The 5605-nt window shown below is 40.7% G+C and overlaps 1 long non-coding RNA gene across 1 annotated transcript; it reads right to left on the bottom strand.

Annotated features, from left to right (window-relative positions):
- Positions 1 to 3094: 3094 nt before the first annotated feature.
- On the bottom strand, positions 3095 to 5177 carry LOC130732020 (uncharacterized). The gene is made up of 2 exons (XR_009016919.1): positions 4754 to 5177; positions 3095 to 3406 (listed from the first exon to the last, which is right to left on the bottom strand). It is a non-coding gene; the product is annotated as an uncharacterized LOC130732020 (long non-coding RNA).
- Positions 5178 to 5605: the final 428 nt, after the last annotated feature.

Genomic DNA, 5605 nt, shown 5'->3' with positions numbered 1-5605 from the left:
GTTTTGACAGATTACAACTGTCAACCTGTGTGAATTTTTAGAGGGTCTTAACGACCTCATTTGGGAAAACTTCCTTCATGAGAGTTGTAGCCCTTTAAGTTTCGAAAATTCCCGAATTAGAATCAGATCATTCCGACCCTTGTAGCTCGAGATATTCGAATTTTACCGAGTGTGGTTCTGGCAGTAAAGTGCCAGCGAATTAATTTGTGCATTTTTATTTTAATTCCGAATTTGGTTAGGTTATTTAATTAAAAAAAGTAGGTTTTTAATTAAATAAGACCTGGTTAGGGTTTTTAAATAATTGGGTCAAAGGTGATGAGATTTGGGCTTGAAAAGGGAAAACCAAACCCTACCCCACTTGTGGTTTGCATGAGATTAAGGGGAAAACCCTATTTTCTTTCCCTCAACAGAAACTGCACCCCATCTCTTCACGTGAAAAACCAGAGAGAGATTAGTGAGAGAACTCGAGAGAGCAAGGGGGGAGGTCGCCGCTCAAGCCGCCACCACCGCCGGGACGCCGACCAGCGTGTACCGGCATGAGCATAACACCTGTTTGACTTAAACTTTTGTTGTTTTTGTGTGATTGCAATGAGGCAATCTAGGTCGTGTTCTTACGAGAGAGTTTCGTAAGGCTCTACGATGAGTGTCTAGGTTATAGACAGTGAAATGAGAGTGACTCGAACATCCTTACCAAATATTTTTCATGATTGCCATCTTTTGGATATTGAGCCTGATCAACTTGATATTGGAAAATGGTGATCGGAATGATAGTTGGTGTTGGACTATGAAAGGAACGTTAAGGAGAGACGGATTCCCTTTGTGAGAATGATGTGGAATTAGACCATTAGAGATGTCACGTGAAGACCAGAAAGATGAGACAAAGGACAATAACCTATGCGTCGAGACGACTGGGAAATTTGTAGGGAATATCAGAGTGCGCAATGGAAGCGTGGTATGTCTTCCTATAGTAGTTTCGTGGACGAAACTAATTTTAAGGAGGGTGGTATTGTAAGACCCTAGACTTACTTATGTAATGCTTAAGTGATAGATTGAATAAAATGAGACTTTTGGCTAAGTTTGAGTTTTGGACAGATCACGCCTGTCAACTTGTGTGAATTTTTAGAGGGTCTTAACGATCTCATTTGGGAAAACTTCCTTCATGAGAGTTGTATCCCTTTAAGTGTAGAAAATTCTTGAAGTGGAATCAGGTCATTCCGACCTCTGTAGCTCGAGATATTCGAATTGTACCGAGCAGTGTTCTAGCCGTAAAGTGTCAGCGAATTTATTAATGTGTTTTTATTTTTATTCCGAATTTGATTGTGTTTTTAATTAAAAATAGTTGGGTTTTAATTATGTTCAGACCTGATTATGGTTGATTAGTGGGCCATAGGTTTAAGTGGTTTGGGCTTAAAAAGGTATAAGCCAAACCCTAGCCCACATGTTGGTTTGCATGGGTTTTAGTCAAGAGGGGGGGAAACCCTATTTTCTAAGAATCAGAAAACAGAAGTTGCACCCACACAATTTCACGTTAGAAACCAGAGGAAAAGAGAGAAGAGAGAGCTTGAGAGACAAGAGGAGCGCCGCCGCCCAAGCCGCCACCACCACTCACGACGAGCGCGAGAGAGAGCTTGCGAGAGGGAGAGAGATCGCGAGTGGAAGAGGGAGAGACCGAGGGCAAGGCAAGGAGGTTCGGACAGCAGGAGAACCATCTTCTTTCTTTCTATTTTCAAGCTCTAAATCAAGGTAAGGGCTGGTCCTAGGACTTGGGTAGTTTGTTAGGGACTTGTTGCTATGTTTGGTTGTGAAGAATCTTGATTGTTGAGGGTTTGCATGAGGGTTTAGGTTGAAGGTTTGCTTGTTGTACTATTATAATATGAGACCTATGTGATTTGATTTTTATTGCTGGAACATAGCTTAAAGCCTTGGGCTGAAATGATTTATAGCTTAAACTAGAGGTGAGAGTTTAGCTGCCAGTTTCCTGTACTGGACCGCTGACTTCAGAGCCCCGTTTTACCTATTTATGGTCGTCAAATGGAAAAGTGATTAAAATGGAAGTTGTAGATTTTCGAAATAGCTTTCCAGACGTATAAAATCACAATTTTTGGTTTAGTAATGTGATCTGGAGGTCAATTTTAGTAACTGTTACACCTGCTGTCTTTCCTGTTCCGGACAGTAAGCTTTAAGGCCTAATATCACCTAATTCCAGGAATGAAATGAACAAGTGTGTAACTAGATAGTTGTATATATTTAAAATAGCTTTCCTGAAAGGTATCATACATGATTTTTGGTTGAAAGATGCATTCTGTGGCTCTGTTTTTGTTCATGTAGTCCATGAATACAACGGGTGCATTGGTAACTCCGAATGGCATCACAAGGTACTCATAATGCCCGTATCGAGTTCTGAATGCGGTTTTCTGGATGTCAACCTCCTTGACACGGATCTGGTGATATCCTGACTTCATATCTATCTTCGAGAAAACAACAGCACCCCGAAGTTGATCCATCAAATCATCTATCTGTGGCATCGGATAACGATTCTTCACGGTCACTTTGTTGAGTTGTCGGTAGTCCACACATAGTCTGGACCTTCCATCCTTCTGCTTCACCAACAGCACTGGTGCACACAAACGCACACAGGCGTACACCTTGGGGCGCAAAAGGGATTCCAAAGCCCACTCTTCCTTCGATTGACATTCCATCAATCGATCTCAGAGTTCAAACATCTTAATATAATCAAACACTTAGTCTCAAGTATCACGGCAATGATACTAACTACAGACAATCTCACAGCCAAACAAACATCTTAGCAAACAAGTCTACCCAATCTCACCGTTAAGCTTTGAAAACATCTTTTTCAAAAACAAAAACACCAACGAGTTCGGAAACTCGTAAACCCAAAACCCTTAGTGCTCTGGTTTCTCAACCGGAGCTCTGATACCACAATGTAACGCCCCGATTTCTCGAGTGTTACACAGTAACTAATTAACCAATTTTCGTAAAGAGTTTTCGTCGATTCACTTATTAATCTTGAATTAATGATAAAAGTTCAAAGTTACAAAATTCTCGAAACTTAACCATTTCAAACTTGCGGAAATAATCATCAACGTAAACCTCAAACTTTATTAATCATTGAAAAGAGTATGAAATAATTATCCGGAAGAAAACTTCAAAGTAAATTACATCAAGTTAAACTATCTCAACTAAAATAAAGTAATGGTTCAATACTTCCAAAACTCGGTACTCTCAACCCAAAAGAAAAATGGATGTCTCACAACCCAACCATATCCTTGGCCCCTTCCTCTTTATCTTCTTCCTCTTCATCAGAAGTGTAGTCGTCATCCGGTAGTGGCTCGCCACGTAGCATCAACTCCCAAGAATGAGTCCTCGTCATTATCTTCACGACCATCTACCCCCCCCCCAAATAAACACATAGCAAACAAGCAGGGTCAGGTCCAACAAAAAGAATGATAATGACAAAATCAACAACAACATAATATAAGTACATTATATGTCTTTTATGGGAAAGAGTCAGTTACTAACGGAATCTCACTTCACACAACCCACCAAAACTTCCATGGCCATCTTCGTGCTTCCGTAGAGGCACGGTTATCACGGTGACCGCAGTCAACCAATTCACATGGAGCCGCAATGATCCACAAAAGTTCACGGTGACAGCAGTCAACCAAATCACGTGAAGCCACACCGGCCCACAAGGTTCACGGGAGACCGCAGTCAACCCAAATAACTCCCTCGCGTGCAAGGTACCATCGTTCTCATGGTCCATAGTCTCACTAGACCTATGTCCAATAAAATTTCATTCACAATCTTCTTGCAAGCGAGTTAATTACGCGTTTCTCTTTGTTTAAGTCTCTAAAGTCAACCTAGAGTCTTACATCAACATCGCATAAATATAACAATTAAACGATCACAGACACATCGGGAATTACAGCTGGATAAGCGACCCTTTGAACAATTTCCAATAATATCACAATTCACATAAGGCATAGCATAAACTTACACTTACGCATGACACATCATGGCATAAATTATCAAATAAGGTAACATAAGGCTTATGCATGGAAAACAACACATTTTCGCAATTTAGCTTTTTGGACAGCAGAAAGAACGTTCATTGAAACTGGTCTACAGAATGCGTCCTCCAACAAAAAATCATGTATAATATCTTTCCGAAAAGCTATTTTAAAGATCTACAACTCTCTAGTTAAAATCATTTTCATTTGAGCCCCAGAATTAGGTGATATCACTCCTTAAAGTTTCTGTCCGACACAGGGAAAAACAGCAGGTATGACGGTTACCCAAAACGACCTACAACACACAATACTAGACCAAAATTTATGATCTTTATATGTCTGGAAAGATCTTTCGAAGATCTACAATTTGTATGTTAATCATTTCTTTATTTGGCGACCAGAAACAAGTGAAAATAGGACCTGAAGTTTACTGTCCAGCACAGAAATCTGACAGAGAATGCATTTGCCATCAATTTCGTTTTAGCCACTCTATTCTAAGGGTTCTAAGTCATCTACCAGCATCAAATATAGTAACATGTTCACAGTGTAACCCAATATCACATGGAAAAAGTCCAGCACACATTGCATATTCAAAACCTCAAGCACATCAATCAAGTTCATACATAAAATCATGTCAAAGCATGGCAAGAATCATAATTTTTCCAAGAAAACTCATGATATAACCCCTATTCTACCCAAAAGATCCTAAGACCAGCCCTTACCTTGGGTTCTTGGTCTGAAAAAGAGAAAAGATGTAGGTTCAGAACTCAGTTGCTTGCTGTCCACGTCCCTCTTCTCCTCCTCCACGCGAATCCTCTCCCTCTCGCAAGGCTCTCTCACTCGCGCGGCGTCACGGGTTGCGGTGGTGGTTTGGTCGGCGGCGGCTAAGGGTTCAAGGGGTGGTTCTCTCACTCTTTTCTCTTCTGTTTTCTTTACGTAAGGAGTGCAAGGGTTTCTGTTTCAGAACTGAAAGGAAAAGAAATTTTTCCCCCCTTCAGAACCCTAATACAACCGCGGGCTCCCCCTCATCATGGGTTTGGGTTTCTTTTCTTTTCTCTTGAGCCCGCTCCAAGTCAAACCCTTGACCCAATAACTTAATCAGACCTGAATCTAATTAAAAACTTAAGCCCTCTTAAGTAATTTCATAATCCAATTCGGAATTAGAAGGAAACAAACTAATTTACTCGCTGGTACTGTACAGCCTTAACGACAGTCACTAAAACGCAAATATATTTAGCTACAGAGGTCGGATTGACGCGAAATCACTTGGAGAATTTTCTAGCCTTAAAGGGCTACAACTCTCATGAAGGAAGTTTTCCCAAATGAAGTCGTTAAGACCCTCTAAAAATTCGCACAAGTTGACAGTTCTAATCTGCCAGTTATCAAACATTAGCTAAAACCCCAATTTTATTCAAATTTTCATAAAATTGTTCCAAATTGAACTTAGGGCCTTACATCCCCACGTGATTTGGTTGACTGCGGTTACCTTGTGATTTTGTGGGTTGTACGGTGTGTCCCCACGTGATTGAGGGTTGTACGGTGTGTCCCCTCCGAGAATTGTTCATCTGCGGATG

This window comes from Lotus japonicus, chromosome 1, assembly GCF_012489685.1.
Source record: "Lotus japonicus ecotype B-129 chromosome 1, LjGifu_v1.2".
Classification (NCBI taxonomy): Eukaryota; Viridiplantae; Streptophyta; class Magnoliopsida; order Fabales; family Fabaceae; genus Lotus; species Lotus japonicus.
The sequence above is the reverse complement of the archived record's forward strand: the minus strand, read 5'-3'. Positions and strand labels throughout refer to the sequence as shown.